This window comes from Zootoca vivipara, chromosome Z1 (assembly GCF_965207765.1).
Source record: "Zootoca vivipara chromosome Z1, rZooViv2.hap1.1, whole genome shotgun sequence".
Lineage (NCBI taxonomy): Eukaryota > Metazoa > Chordata > Lepidosauria > Squamata > Lacertidae > Zootoca > Zootoca vivipara.
The window spans coordinates 28,425,438-28,442,031 of record NC_142583.1 but is presented as its reverse complement, the minus strand read 5'-3'; the positions used below and the strand labels follow the sequence as shown (position 1 = coordinate 28,442,031).

The window sequence follows — 16,594 nt, the reverse complement described above, 5'->3', positions numbered from 1 at the left end:
AGGTGTCACCCATCCTGTATTATATCCTTTCTTTTTTTTTGCCCAAGTGCAGTAATTTACATTTCTCCCTGTTAAAATTCATCTTGTTTGCTTTGGCCCAGTTGTCTAATCTGTTAAGGTCATTTTGAAGTGTGATCCTGTCCTCTGGGGTATTAGCCACCCCTCCTAATTTGGTGTCATCTGCAAACTTGATTAGGATGCCTTCATGCCCATCATCCAAGTCATTGATAAAGATGTTGAATAAGACTGGGCCTAAGACAGAACCCTGTGGCACCCCACTAGTCATTTCTCTCCAGGATGAAGAGGAGTCATTGATGAGCACCCTTTGGGTTCGGTCAATCAGCCAGTTACAAATCCACTGAATGGTAGCATTGTCTAGCCCACATTTTACCAGCTTCTTTATAAGAATATCATGGGGCACCTTGTCAAAGGCCTTGCTGAAATCAAGAATCATTTACAGCATTCTGAGGTGCTGTGAAGGAGCCCACCTTGGACCTAAACACCCATATTTCTGGTCTGACTAATGAAAGAGCAAAGTTTCAGCTTGAATGCTTGCTAAAAGCGGGAAAAACAGTTTCCAGTGGAGTGTGATAAGGGAATTCATGGAAGAAACACATTTAAGCACTGGCAAATAGGCAAGTACTTACAGTAGATGGGCATTAACAACATCAAAGTTTTATAAGGAGTGCACTGAAGGAAAAACTGATATGAGTTTATGTCTACATCTGACAAAGTATCAGCATAATTTGGACATGCATATTGAATATCAAACATGTACACTACATGTACATGTACATGTACATACTATACTATACTATACTATACTATACTATACTATACTATACTATACTATACTATACTATACTATACTGGTCTGACCACAGCTGGAGAAGACATCATTCTTGAATAGTAGTTAGGAAAAAATGACAGCCACATGTTAAGAAACTGTCCTTCCACACACCAAATTATATCAAAGTCTGCTGCTGACAAAGAACTGTGAAGGATATTGCCGCCTGTATTTGTATTGTGCATTATTTAAAAATTATTTGCAGAATGCTTTCAAGAGCAGAAGAAAAACAAACAAACAAGCTTAGGTACTAGTTTCTTCTCCCACCTCTAGATTAGAGACTGGAAGCAATAAAGCAGTAAAGTCACCATAAGTGCTTCCTTACCAAGTATAGTCATACCTCAGGATACATCCGCTTCATGATGTGCTGAACCCGGAAGTCCCGGAACAGGTTACTTCTGGGTTTGGCGCGTCTGTGACCTGTGCACATGTGCAGAAGTGCTAAATCAAGCTTTGCGCATGCGCAGAAGCACCATATTGCGTCATGCGCGTACGCAGATGCAGCACTTCATGTTGCAACCTTTTCATGTTGCGAACGGGCCGCTGGAACGGATCCCATTCACAACATGAGGTACCACTGTAAAACCTTAGTATTGTGTTGTTATGAGTTTGGGGTGTTAAACTGTATGCTGAGACCCACCAGATACCCTCACCTGGTTTTGCTGGCCAGTTGAAGCCATTCCCAGGGTGTGGTTGCTGTCACATACTGACAGCTTCTAGGTGACAGCTGAGTGTAGGGTGGGGACCAAAGGTGGACAAACTACCCCAGAAGGAGTATGACATGTCACCCACCCACTAACACCCCATACACCCCAAATACACAAACAACAAGCAACATTCCAAAATATATAGTATATTGTCCAGAGCATAGCTGCCAAGTACCCCATATTTCCCGGGAAAACCCCTTTTTTCCTTACCGTTTCCCGGCGGTCTCCCATTTCAGCTTCTCTCCCGTTAATCTCCCTTATTTTGGCTCCTGTCGGCGGCCATTTTTCTGGTGCCGCTTTGCCCATCTATGGGCACCAGAAACTGGCCGGCGCCAGCACCGAAAGTCGCGTCTACGCATGTCCGGAAGTGCGCAAATGCAACTTCCGGTGTCGCTTTGCCCATCAATGGGCACCAAAAAATGGCCGGTGCCGGCGCCAGAAGTTGCGTCTACACACTTCCCAACATGCGTAGATGCAACTTCCGGTGCTAGCGCTGGCAATTTTGGGTGCCCATAGATGGGCAAAGCGACACCAGAAGTTGCGTCTACGCAACTTCCGATGTCGCGCGGCTGCCGATCCTGGATTTCTCCGTGAGAGACTTGGCAGATATGGTCCAGCTCCCACAAGGAGGACACACAACTAGAAGTTTAGTTCTGTATTGGCAAAGCACTAAATTACATCTGCTCCTAAGGCACAAGAATTACATGCACCACTTGCTAAAGAGCTTGCTAGACACGTCCATCTTCAGACCTGTGCTCCTACCCAACATTTGGAGCAACAGCGCACCATGCCCCCTTCAGCACATTTAAACCCCCTCCTCTGACGTGGTGTGCACAAGCAACCAGCAACTTCTCACATCTCCAGCTGCTCCTGAAACTTTAAACCCTTCCTTGTCCTTGGAGACAGTGGGGGAGGCAATGGAGGAGATCCTAGCAGCCCAACTCTCTTTGGGACTGTCTCTTCCACCTCTGAGCCTTCCTCCAACTCTTTCCTCACCTCTGAGTCTTTTCTCCCTGCTTCACAGGTGGCACAAAACCACTCAAATCACTGGCCCATTTCTCTGGATCATTCTCCTGCCCCTCTGCCTCCTCTGCACAACCTTCAGACTCCTGCCTGTTCTTGACATAGAAAAATGCAAAAACCAAACAACCCAGCTTTTCAGGTTTTTACTCCAGTGTCACAATGACTAAGTTATGTATGTTTAACCTAGATGGTAGAAGATTTGCTAGCCTAGCCTAGCTTCACTGTAGGTCACTTCTCGTTACTGTAACATCGGCAAGTGAAGGAGTAAGTAGAAACACAGTTAGCGGCTATGTCTTTATATATTTGACAGGAAAACAAACTCGTGCAGGGAACCTTAACAAGAAACAAATGAGACATATTTTGCTCACAGATAGTTTCTGTGAAGAATTGCCCAGTTATATCACATGCTGCCTTTGCAAAAACAAGACTCTTTAACGAGTGGGAGCACAATATAAAGGCACATTTCTTTATTACCATTGCAGTTACAGCTTAATGCAAGTTTTATATATGCAGAAGGCATGGAATTATTCTCCTCATGTTCTGCATATCTTTATTAGCAGCTTTAAAAACAGCACAACACTTGGACTTCAAGTGTGAGTGTTTAGACCAGCCTTCACCAGCTTGGTTCCCTCTAGATATTTTGGACTACAAATGCCTACCAGCTCCAACCATCACTCTCATGCCTCTGTGGGGTTTGTAGTCGAATGCATCTAGAGAGCAGTCAGTTGGCAATGGCTGGTCTTAAGAGAAGGTAAAATGGAAACTGGATGGAGGTCACCAAGAGAATTTTCACTAACTTGGCTTTGGAGAGCTACATTGTGTATATGGACAGATGAGAAACATGTTAGTGCCTCTTCCATGTCAGAGATGTGGACAATAACATTACAGTGGAACCTCGGTTTATGAACACCTCGGTTTATGAATTTTCGGTTTATGAACACCGCGGACCCATCTGGAACGGATTAATTCATTTTCCATTACTTTCAATGGGAAAGTTCGCTTCAGTTTATGAACGCTTCAGTTTATGAACAGACTTCCGGAACCAATTACACCCATGCTTCAGTTTATGAACGCTTCAGTTTATGAACACCGCGGACCCATCTGGAACGGATTAATTCATTTTCCATTACTTTCAATGGGAAAGTTCGCTTCAGTTTATGAACGCTTCAGTTTATGAACAGACTTCTGGAACCAATTGTGTTCATAAACCGAGGTACCACTGTATCTAGCTTCTCGGATTTCAGCAATATGTCAATGAAGGAGATACTGCAGCTGGATCCATCCCATCAAGGAGAGGAATGAAGGTGCCCAACCCTACTCATTTCCCCACAGTTGTAGCCCCTGGGCAATATACAAATATGGTCTTGTCAGAAGCCATCACCTGGCTGATGCTTGGTGGTGCAGATCAGGACCTTCTTAAAGGACTGGAGGCCTATCACATCTGGGGAGTTCTCTGGGGCCAAAGAAAGAGATTTCCCCACTCCTGCTATGGGTTATACTGGATGTTCTTAGTACCATGATGGAAGGCAGGGGGATCCCATGGGATTCAAACTCAGTGAAAAGCGGTTTGTAGAGCTTGTAAAATAAGATATAAAATAAAATATTTTAAAATGCTGATTTTAAAAGTTTATACTATATTAACACTAAGGCTATTGATTTTTTTTCTTTACAAATGCATTGCTATTTCATAATAGCACATTGATTCCAAATGCTAGAAAACTAAACTCCTCTGAATAATTAAACAGGATGATACTGTTTGATTAAACATTGTAACATTATTCATATTTTGAAGAGGAGAGGAATCCCAAAGGCTCCATCGACATAAAGTGTTCCTGACCAAGAAAGGCTGGGTGGGAGATATCATCAATAAATCATGCTGCACAGAGCTACAACTATTCCATGTTATTTATCAAAATCTTTTCTCATCTGAGTGAAGTGTAAAACTGAAATACTGTAAAAGGCAAATAACAAGGTTCTCCATGCAGCTGCAATAAATATTTTCTTCTTTTGTTTTAATTTATTCCTCAAAGTGAAACAAGATGGTTTAGATCAATAGCCTCTAGATGAGAGATGTAAAACTTCTAGAAAATTTGAAGCCATGGGAATGAAAACCCTTTCATTTTGGTTGTGTATATGTGTGTATGAAAAAGCAAAAAATATATGCGTCCTTTTTTCATTGTAGAGATGGGCAAGCTCTCCCCAGTTTGGGATTAATTTAGAATGATACAAGTTATTAAAGGAAAAAAAACTTCAGCAAGCACTCAGATTATTTTCTGAGACAATCCAAAGCTTAGAAAATGATCCCATCCCCTTTTTGCCAGACCTACCAATCGCTCAAACAGCTTCCCTCGCAGCCCCCAAACACAACCCCCCTGTCTCATTATTTTCCAGTGAAGCACTGACATAAACAACAGCAGCACGTGGAGACAATGGAGGGATGGAGGTCTTCTCCTTTCTGCTCTCCCTCTTCACCACTAAGGTGTGCTGTGGAACAGCATGCCAGGAAGAAAGTCTAGGTGGCCCTTTTGGACTGGTAGTTTACCCAATGGCTACTGCAATGTGAAGACTATTAAGTTTCAAGGGCCGCTGTGCCCTTCATCCACAGCATGCCAGAGAACAGAAGCAGGGAGGAGAATATCTCCCCTGCCCTCATGCCCTGCTGTTGCTCCTGTTGCCACAAGTTTAGTAAAGGAGAGTGGGCGTTTGTTTGAGAGGTGCTGGCTGGAAGGATGTTGACCACTCTTTTGGACTCAGATTTTAGTCTAAACTGGAGAAGAATTGAAGGTCTTGAAAAAGATTATTTGTCCATTCAGGAGAGCTTTTGCAGTCTCCAAAATTCTTATCTGAGGCTGAGCTTGGAGAAGGTTGCTGGCATCTTGTAATCATTTACCAAAGGTGCCATGGACTTTGAAGATGCTCAAACTCAGGACAAAAGAGAGAAACGTGCTAAGAGGGAAGGGACGTTTGACAAACCCTCACCATGATCAACTCCCACCCAGAAACGTATGTCCCCACTGTGGAAGGACATGTGAATCCAGAATTGGTCTCCACAGTCACTTACGGACTCACTGTTAAGACCATGTTCATGGAAGACAATCTTACTTGGCCACAAGTGATCACCAAAGAAGAGATCAGTTGTGAGGGGAAAGCTACATGATCAATTTGTGATCAACACACAAATGGTTCAGTCTGTCAACAGCATCTCATCTCTCTGGACTGACTTAAAATTGACCTCTCCCTGGCCAATTAGTGCACATTTGCTCTGAATTCTGACATGCTGCCAAATTCTATGCAAAACAGAATCAGGTGATGATGAGTATCATGATCCAGATTCCAGAATCAATGGGGAACAGCTGGGGCACTTGCTAGACCTATCGAGAGCCCCATCAATGCATCCCAAAGTCATAGCTGTGATGAGTTGTGGCAAAGTAGCCTTTGCAAATATTACAACACATTTTTTCATAGAGCTAATCTTGCAGAACAGATGAAAAATGCAGGGGATATTGGATCTTCTAACAAAAAACAAGATGGATGAATAATTCTGTTGATTTTTGCAACCCCTGCACTGGCTACGTCTTAATTTAAGAATGAGCTGATTCTTACCATTAAAGAGCCCTTGTGTTTCTTAAGAATATCTCCTTCTGTAAAATCCCATCCATCCATCCATAAAGATCTAGTGAAGGAGCTCTTTTCATATCCCATCTAGCTGGAGATAAAATTTGTGCAAGGGCAGCATCTTGTCCATAGTGATCCCAAGCCTTTGGAACCAATTGACTTACCATCAGAATAAGACTAACCTTAAAATTATATTTAAAAAATTCCTTCAGTAGCACCTTAAATTGGTCCTGCGGGGGAAAAGCAAGGGCTGAGGTGCTAAAGAAAGCTTGATCATGCAGGACCAATTGCAGTCACCAGCAGTCGTTAACAGCCATCTACAGGTTTACCACTCCCATCAGCCCATCACCCATTTCCACCCACCCCCCACCCTCTGTATATACATAAGGATCTGAATCTTCTGTTTCAAGTGTATCTGAAGAAGTGTGCATGCAAAGGAAAGCTCATACCAAAATAAAAACTTAGTTGGTCTTTAAGGTGCTACTGAAGGAATTTTTTTATTTTGCTTCGACTCAGACCAACACGGCTACCTACCTGTAACTTAAAATTATAACGAAGCAGCAATGATGCCTTCTGTTATTGGAAGACTTCCTAATACTGTACACTTCATTTTTTATGACCCATGGCTAGTTAGTAGCTTTCTGAAAATGTGGCTGACTTTTTATTCCTTATGGCACTTAAATAATTGTTGAGTTTTTAAACTCTTACTTTATTACTTTGTAAGTTACTTAGAGAAGTGATGATGTATTTCAGTTATCGATAACTGAAATGTGGGGCATAACAGTTTTAAATTAAACTCTGTCTTGAATACATTGGAGACCCACCAAACTCAATAATGTTTGAAGACAATTCAATAGAAAGATTAATAGCACCCCAATGGGCCATGGAATTAGTGAGGAATGAGTGTTATAATATCTTTACTTTACTATTCAAGGTAAAGTTTAGCCCAGCAAAACCAGCAATCATTACTATTTGGAAACTTGCATTAATACAGGAGTTAACTTATTTACTCTGTTAAAACAAAAGATAAAGGACTCCTGACAGTTAAGTCCAGTCGCAGATGACTCTGGGGTTGTGGTGCTCATCTTGTTTTACAGGCTGAGGGAGCCAGCGTTTGTCTGCAGACAGTTTTTCCGGGTCATGTGGCCAGCATGATTACGCTGCTTCTGGCAAACCAGAGCAGTGCACAGAAACACCATCTACCTTCCCGCCAGAGTGGTACCTATTTATCTACTTGCACTTTGATGTGCTTTTGAACTGCTAGGTTGGCAGGAGCTGGGACAGAACAAAGGGAGCTCACTCTGTCGTGGGGATCTGAACCGCCGACCTTCCGATCGGCAAGCCCTAGGCTCAGTGGTTTAGACCACAGCGCCACCCACATCCCATATTTTACTCTGTTAAGTTAGTGCATATATGTGTTAGGGGGAATACAAATTGGGCAGTTAATGTGCATAATAACTGGTCATTGTTGTTTTACCAGGCCTCATAGAAAACGTGCAAATAATTTGTCTATGAAGAGGGAATTGTGCAAATTTCTAGGTCAAGATAATCTCCCGCCAGAGCTGGCCTACAAATGAGGTGGGGTGAAGCAGCTGCCTCAGGTTGCTGAGATGCAAGAGGTGGCATTTCCTACCCTACCCCACTGCTTCAACCACTGGTGGAGAAGCTCTGCTTTGTTGCTGATCTACAGCACCAAAACTTTCTGGAATGCTCCCCCCTCACTTGCCAAGCTTTGGCAAGGGTGGAGTGTTCTGGATGCCCTTGCAGAATTTTACCACCACCACCACCCGACAGAAAACACTTTGCAAGGGCTTTTCCCTTAGGGGAGGGCAGCCCCCCGACTCCAACAGGCTCCTGAGAGCATGCATATATTGCCCTAATATTGTACATTCCTCTGTCATTGCGCATAATCTCTAAGAGGCACATTCTCCATAAGACCTAGTGAAACTGCACATTGGCCAGTTATTTTGCACATTAACTGTTAAACTTACATTGGCCTTAAAATATTTATCTGAGTGGGGTTTTTTAAAAAGCAAATAACGTTGTCTTATACATGGGAACATATGGTACATTTAATTACTCATAATCTGAACTGTGGGCCAACCATACAATTGTTAAACATGCACATCATGTAACCCTCTTACCAATCCAATAATTATTAAATTGGATTGGTAAATATTGACTTATCTAATAGCATGTACTTGATTCTTTGGACAGTGTGTATATATATTAGTAAATGTTCTCAATCTATCTGTTAAAAAGATTTATGCTGCCTTTCATCGATACAAGAACCAGAGTGGGGAACAATATAAAAAAACAAACCTATAAAAGATGCCAGAAAAACCAAAGCCCACTTCTTAAAACACCAGTAAAAGAAGAGAATTTTAAAAGGGTTGTCAGAGGTGAAGACTAAAATAGATATATCTTTATGTATTGAAGTGGCGCTGTGGGTTAAACCACAGAGCCTAGGGCTTGCTGATCAGAAGGTTGGCAGTTCGAATCCCTGCGACGGGGTGAGCTCCCGTTGCTCGGTCCCAGCTCCTGCCAACCTAGCAGTTCGAAAGCACCTCAAAGTGCAAGTAGATAAATAGGTACCGCTACAGCGGGAAGGTAAATGGCGTTTCCGTGCGCTGCTCTGGTTCGCCAGAAGCGGCTTTGTCATGCTGGCCACATGATCTGGAAGCTGTACGCCGGCTCCCTCGGCCAATAACACGAGATGAAAGCCGCAACCCCAGAGTCGGTCATGACTGGACCTAATGGTCAGGGGTCCCTTTAACCTTTAACCTATTGAAGTGGGAGAACATTCCACAAATGGGGTGCCACAATGAAATGAGACTCTCTTAACAGTGGAATTCAAAAAAGAGTCCCCTTTGCTGCTCCTAAAGCATGGACAGGCTGATAATAGTGAGGAGCCCTTTTCAGGTATTTATGACAAGGGTGAGGAACTGCATCTGGATGGAAGGCCAGATCATTCCAGATCATGATCTCTCTTACCACCCATATGCCAAGGTGTGCAAGTCTGACAAGTGGGCGAGTTCGACAGGTGTGCAGGTGACCCCTTTTTCTTCCCTTGCATGGTTTGAAATCAAATTGTGAGGGCAAAGGCATTACCCATGGTCTTGGAAAGCCTCATGTAAGCCCCACCTCCAATCAGCTGAACAGCAGTGCTTGTAACCCTCATTTTGACTGAGTTGGCTTGGTTGAAATGGCCTTGTTGGGTATATGGGAAGGCCTGGTGAGCCTAATCAGACTTTCAGGCCAGAGCTTGCACACCCCTGGTGTGGGTCTTTAAAAGTAAGCAGCAGCATCTAGTATGGCACAGTTTACTGCATCTTCATGCCTTGCTTCATAATTTCACTTTCCCATAGGGAAATTAGTGTTATTTTGGAGGAGTTTGCACATTCTTTGATTGCTTTTCCGTGCACAAGTCCATGTAGTACTCAATATCTAGAGTCATCAATATCTAAAGTCCTTAATACCCAAAGCTGAAGTCTAAGGGATCAAAACTGACACTAATCTTTGTATTTTTCTTAACTGGTTTGTGGTTTGGACTTCAAGTGACATGTGTTGTAAAGAATAACAATATTATTTCCAGAGTGACTCACCTCTATTGTAGAGCAAGTCAGTTAGCTTGGAGCATACAGTATTAAGAATGGTTAATAATAGGAAAATGAGTTTAGCACAGCATGAGGTGTGAAATGTAAATAGAAATCCAAGCAGCATTTTAATTTGGTTGTCTTATAAACTGCCAAGTCCCATGATAGTTTCCAGCCTTGGCTTTTTCTTCATCTGAAAGGTGAACTATTTCACTTAGACTTTCCTATGGGCAAGCCGATAATGTGTGTTGATTCCATGTGTGCAGAATGTGGAATGCAGAGAATCAACAAGGTCTTATGTACCATAGAGCAATCACATAGCCACTCTGTAATGTGTCAAAGTCTGCATGGAGCCGTTCAATTTCTAGTTTAGGCAAGGCAGTCCCATTGCTCCCATGACTTCAAGAAGAGAGCTTAAGCTAAGTTCATTTTCACTGACTTGGCTGAGATGAAGTTATCTGAAATCTGCAGCTTTGGTCACATTTAGTAATTTTATTATTAGATTTAAACCTTTCTGTACTGGACATTCAAAATTCAATAGATTATTTTTTTTTACAAAAAACATTTAATCACAAAACCATTTAGAATGAAGCATAGGCAGGAGCAGGATGAGGGGAACCATTTTTTATTCCTTTTTGAATGCTTTGTAAGTTGCTATCTTTGTGGCCACCAGAATTCCTTCCACCTTCTTGCTAGCGCAACAACACAACCAATGGCATTATGCTGGTAACAGGCATATTCCTGACAGTTGTACAAGTGTAGGAATCAACTGTTTGCATGAGCATTGGAGAAAAGGTGGTGGCATAAACTAGTACAGGAGATGACACATCTGTGATGCCACCATAACAAAGGCCTTGCCTGGTCACCTGGCTCTATGCAATTCTACACACCAGTTGTATCAGGGTAAGCCATGCTAATGGGATTTAAATGGACAGGCAGCATAGTAGGCCAGAATTGCTTCACACAGAATGCCTTTGAAGCTATGTCCTAACAAGCCTCTGTGTGCACTTCCGCAGCTACTCATATCTATACATCAGAGTGTGAAAGCGGAAAAATCAAAGGAGATAACAAAATACTGGTTTTCCAAAAGCAGAACAATCCTACTACATTTTCTTTTGATATGGTATATTGTTAGACCAATTTCTAAAACATATAAGGAAACCTTAGCTGTCAAAGAATTTGAAGCCCTGACTAAGATTTGTGAAGAAAATGAATAGAATGTGAAAACGAGCCTAAAGATTCATGACAGATTAATTGTACCAATCCTTAGCTTTCTTAATAGTAAAGTAGTGGCAGTAGCAGACAGCTATATAGGAAATACTAAACAATGAACTAAAAGAATAATGACCTATATCATGTTTTTTCTGTAAAAAAACATAGTCAAATAAAATGAAAACAGGACAATCTTTTATCCAGTTTTCAGATTCCCCCCCAACAAAAGCATCAACACTATTAAGGGGAAGTATCTGATGGCACACCCCTCCTCCATATTAAACTTTTGGAATTAACTTTTTATTTCTGGCTGAAAACCTATTTTAAATGCATCTGCAAAGTTTGAAGGCCATAGAAATGGCCTGAATTAATTCAAATCTATATCTTGTTCTTTGAAGACCTTAGAATGGATGAAAACATTAAAACAAGAACAATAATCAAACCATAAAACAACCACAACCATCCTCTAACTATCTGTAAACATACGTAATAATACACAAGCCAGACATGCAGCACTGTTTTTTGGGGGGAAAAACAACAGCTAAAAAAACAGTGTTCATATATCAATAAAAGTGTTGTGGGTGCTCTATGCAGCAAAAACAGAAGTGATAGTACTCTGTTCTGTTAAGTGCTATCACCAAAAAAGCAAAAGGCAAAAGCAAAACAGTGCAGGTGTATCAGTCAAAGGTATAACAAAAGAGATTTTTTTCTTTTAACCTTACACCTAACAATGGACAGTGATGTCACCAGCCAGATCTCTAGGAGTAACATATTCCGCAATCTGAGAAAGCCGTATGTGAGCTATAGATTCCTGGGTTTCACTAAGAGATGGCGTTTCCAAAAGGACCTCAAATCATGAGCAGATCTCAAGTCATGGGCAGGACTAAAAGAGAAGGAGTCCTTCAGGTAACCAAGTCCTAAGCTGCTCAGGAATTTATATGTCAAAACAAAAAAACTTGAATCAGGCTTGGTAGCAAATAGGCATCCAGGACATGTCTTTACAGACTGGTGTTACATGGTGTTATATCTATCAGGTCCATCAAGGTCCTGGTATCTGTATTTTGCACTAGCAGCAATCTCCATATAGTATTCAAGGGCAGCTGACATAGAGCACATTGTAGCAGCCTAGATGTGAGGTTACTAAATAGAACATAGATTACTGTCGCCTGGCTATATCTATTGAGCCATAGCTGAAAACAGGCCTTCTGACCCTTGCACTTCTAGCAATGAGGTAGAATCACCTCTACATTATGCACAAATGCAGATTTAGGACAATGTGACTGGTTCCCCTACACAGGATGCAGGGGCCAAAGAGGTGTCTTCTGGCTTCCTTCCCAATGTCTAGCTAGTGCTTGCCCGGCTTTGGAAAGAAGACAGGAGGGCTTTAGGACTCTGCCAGAGCCTTGTGCCTCCTTCCCAAAGCCCAGCACCCCCTTTGGAAAGGCGGCCTTGGCCCAAATTTTAGCCTCACACAGGGTGCCATATTACCAATGTCCCCACCCCTGTTATGCACTTGGTCCTTCAGGTGCAATGCAGGCCCATTTAGAAGATGCCTAATTCCTGCCTCCTTAGTATATGTTTATTAAATTTTTATATATGTTTTAGAATTCAAAAGGAATAACAACAACAACAAAATTAGAGATGCAAAGATATGCCCCATAGAGTCTGTTGATCCTAGAGCAGGGTTTCCCAAACTTGGGTCCCCAGTTGTTGTTGGACTACAACTCCCATCATCCCTGAGCACTGGTCCTGCTAGGTAAGGGTGGTGGGAATTGTTGTCCCAGAACAGCTGGAGACCCAAGTTTGGGAAACCTATCGTAGAACAGCAATGGGGAACCTGAGACCTTCTAATCAGCCCCAGCCAGCCTAGTCCAGTCCAACTACATCTGGAAGGCTTCAGATTTCCTATTCCTGATGTAGTTCAGAGCCCAATATGCATTCATTTTGAGATTTGATTCCTGTGCCTGAAATAGTAACCTTCCGAGCATGAACTATATATGACGTACCTTAATGTCTTCCCAGTTTGAGGCAGCCTTCGCCAACCTGATGCTCTTCAGATGTTTTGGACTACAACTCCCATCAGTGTTGGCCATCATAGCCAATGGACAGGTATAATGGGAACTGTAGCCCAAAACATCTGGAGGGTAACAGGATGACAAAGACTGGTTGAGGTGTGTGTGTGTGTGTGTGTGTGTGTGTGTGTGTGTGTGTGTGTGTGTAAGCTCCCCTGTTCCCTATTTCATTAAATAATCTAAATGTGATACTTCGGTATCAACACCAGTGCTTTTTATTGCTCAGTATTTTCACTCATGGGGGGAAAGGCACATAAAGCACTATCCTGGGCATGTTGCCATGCTTCTTATAGTAACTTTTTCTAATTATGTCTATACAAGTATATTTATACAACATTCATAAAATGTTGCAGTGTGGAGTGCTCCAGTTCATGAGTTCAGCTAGCCAACCATGTGGTATTCTAGGCTACTCCATTCCATTACCTGTTCCAACACTTAGCAATCCATTACTACTGAGCATTTGCAGTCCTCATTTGGCTGTTTAGTCCTCCCACCCCAATATTTTTGGTAGTTCTGCAGACCTTGGGGACCCCTGGACATACAGAGACTGCTCTCTTGTTTTTCAGTGAATTGGCTACAATATTTTCAGCTCCCGTCAGATGACTTTGATATTAGAGTTTGTGATATGCCATAAATTTCCATCCACATCATTTCACTCAGTCTCACTTCACTCTGGGTGTTGTAGTCTTAAAACTGCACAAACTCCTTCCCTGCCCATCTCATCCCATGTCTGCTGGTTTGGCAAATGGCAGTCTTATATGTCACACAGGACAGGGATGCATTTAAAAGACTATTTTGCCACACAGATTACTGCAGCAAAAAAAGTCTGCTTCTGGAGATTTTTCACATAATACATATTTTGGTGAATTTCCTGTAAAAATGGTTGGATGAGAACATACACCTCCAAGTGAAAATTAGTTCTAACTTTAAATTATAGGATGATAGCTCTTATATTCTATGCTGCTATGTTTCTGCTCAACACACCCACTTGCTCTGTTTCCCTGTTGTGACTCAAGAACAGATCCCTCCAACTAGAGGTCACTCTCACTTGTCACAAACACTTTTATATGCGTCATTACCTCTCAACTATTGTCTGAGATTATTTCTCTCTCACTCAGATAGGGGACTGAAGCATTATGGCATCAAAAAAAAAAAGCAAAATGTACTCTTCTCATTATTGTTGGCTTTAAAAAAAGAAAGAAAGTATATTACCTCTAAGTTTTGGCACATTTGCGAATTTTTATCCAAAATTAGAAATACATTTTCCACAAAAAGATCAGAGGTATTGTCTACTGATCTTCAGCATATACAGGTCTGCTGGCCCCTACGTATTGGACATGAAATGGAGTGATGTTAGGCACATTTGACTAATTTTGAGGCTACTGCTTCTACTCTCCAAGTAGACAAGCAAGTGGGGCACATGGCAACAAAACAAGTGAGGAGTGCTTTTGTTCTAGGTTCAAGCCATAACACCACTCCCTCCCCAGTTGCTCATTTCCCTTCCAACAAGCAGTTAACATTCCATGTCCACTGAGCATGCTCAATTGTCATTGAGATGGTATGCCCCTCTCCATTTTGGGGTTTTCCTTGGGCTGAGTTTTTTTTTTCCTGCGGGGGAGCAAGCTGGACATGATCTCAGTCCCATTATACTCTGAATTTTTCAGTTGATGCCTACAGACAGTTCTGTCTGCAGTACCTGAAGCATTAAGTAACTTCTCAGTGTGATCGAAGAAGTGACTTACTCAAATAAGTAGACAAATATAAATATCTTGTTCCATTCCAGGCATCCCACTCTGTTGTCCCCCCACCCCACTTCTCACAGTTGTATGGTTATACCCCTCTCATCCATTCAACATTCTACCCCCTGCAAAACTAAATATTGTCAATCCTGGAACCTCTCTCATTCTCTTAGAATGGCAATGGCACCTACAGAGAGGTGCTGGAACGCACCTGAGAAGTGCCAAAATATTGTTCCTGTGAGTTCCCCCCGAAAAAAGGCCTGCCTGTGTGTATCTCTGGATTCCGCTGTGTCTGCAGGTATTCTGTCTTGTGCATCAGTGGTTCACATAAGCACAAATGTGGGAAGACTCAGATTACTATTAGCATATAGACTAGTACCTCACTTTTTAATAGTATACCAGGAATTCTCTCACTCTAAGAAAAATCAGGTGCACCTACGTCCCATTGAAGTAAGTGGATTTTAAGCATGTGCACTTTTTATTTCAAGAGATTTATATACATTTCTTGCTGCTTCCAAATAGTTTTTGTCATACAGTAAAAAAACACATCTGCTTTAGTAAAATAAGACTAACAGCTAAAGCTAAAATATGTGGCTTGTGAAAAACATGCCAATGGCATAGCTAGTGAGCGCTCATTTCATTTCATTTCCCCCTCTAGCTCTGCATGTCCTCACAATGTTGTGCACTTTCCCCATAACAACCTGATTAGGAGTTCCTCCCTTTGACCCTCTCACCCTTCCTGGTACCATCATAGCTATTATCTTTTAACCAGAGCTTGATCATTTTACCAGTCTCCCAAAGTGAAATTACAGTAAATGAGTCCATCCTGGCTGGTGGTCAACTGAGGATATAACCAATAACCTCTGGAGTCAATATGAACTTGAAATGAGTTGTGGTTGCAAGGTTTCAAGTATAATTGCCCTGTTGACTTCTGCTTCTCAGAAATGCACCTAGTGTAGTACCACTGAATAAAAATGATTTAAAGAGCCATTTGTAATACCCTTTCACCAAGTTGAGAATGGAGGCTCAGTTACTTGTTTTGTACATAATCCCTTCAAAAAAACACAAGATTTATCTTACCAGCCATGCCATAAAATAATCACTAGATCTACTTCATACCATCCCCTTCCATTAATGTTATAACCATCATGATATTGAGGCACAACCTAAATAAATTAGTTTTGCATTTCATAATGCAAATTAGCAGCTTAGAAACATGCAGACAAACATGCAGAAGCTTCAGGTGATACTTGATAATTTCAGGGGTCCCTCCATGTTTTTGTAGCACAGCTCATGAAGATTTGTATGTGAAAAAGAATTTCACTTACACATCAGCTTTCTTCCTGCATTTTTATTTTAATAAAACTAAACTAGCTTAAATTCAAACATGTAAACTGAACTGTGTAAAGGGCTATAATCATTATTTTTAGGGTTCTGTGTGAAATATCCCAAGTGAGAGTGGGGCAACCCACTAAAATGCATATTTGAATATCTGGCACAGAGAGTACACAGTGTAGTTTTGGGAAAGCAATCCAATATCAAATTCTTTCTTTTCTTTGTGAAGCTGGCAGCTATTGGGACCTGGGATTGACTCTTAGGGATTAATTGTCATATATTTATTTCAGTGTGAAAGAATAACAGATAGATTTCTAGTTCTAAATAAACACTGCACAATTCAAATATTGCTCAGTAATATTCTGTGCTTCGTAACAGAATAGCGGACAAAACAGGATACAGAACTCCTGGAGAACCAAACTTGGGGAGGGGGAGGCGAAATTTAAAC

General features: G+C 41.7%; 1 protein-coding gene across 2 annotated transcripts in view; it reads right to left on the bottom strand.

The window, feature by feature from the left end:
- The window catches only part of GLRA3 (glycine receptor alpha 3), a 69,045-nt gene that overhangs the window by 52,175 nt on the left and 276 nt on the right, over nt 1–16,594 (bottom strand). The gene's annotated exons all lie outside the window — the stretch shown is intronic.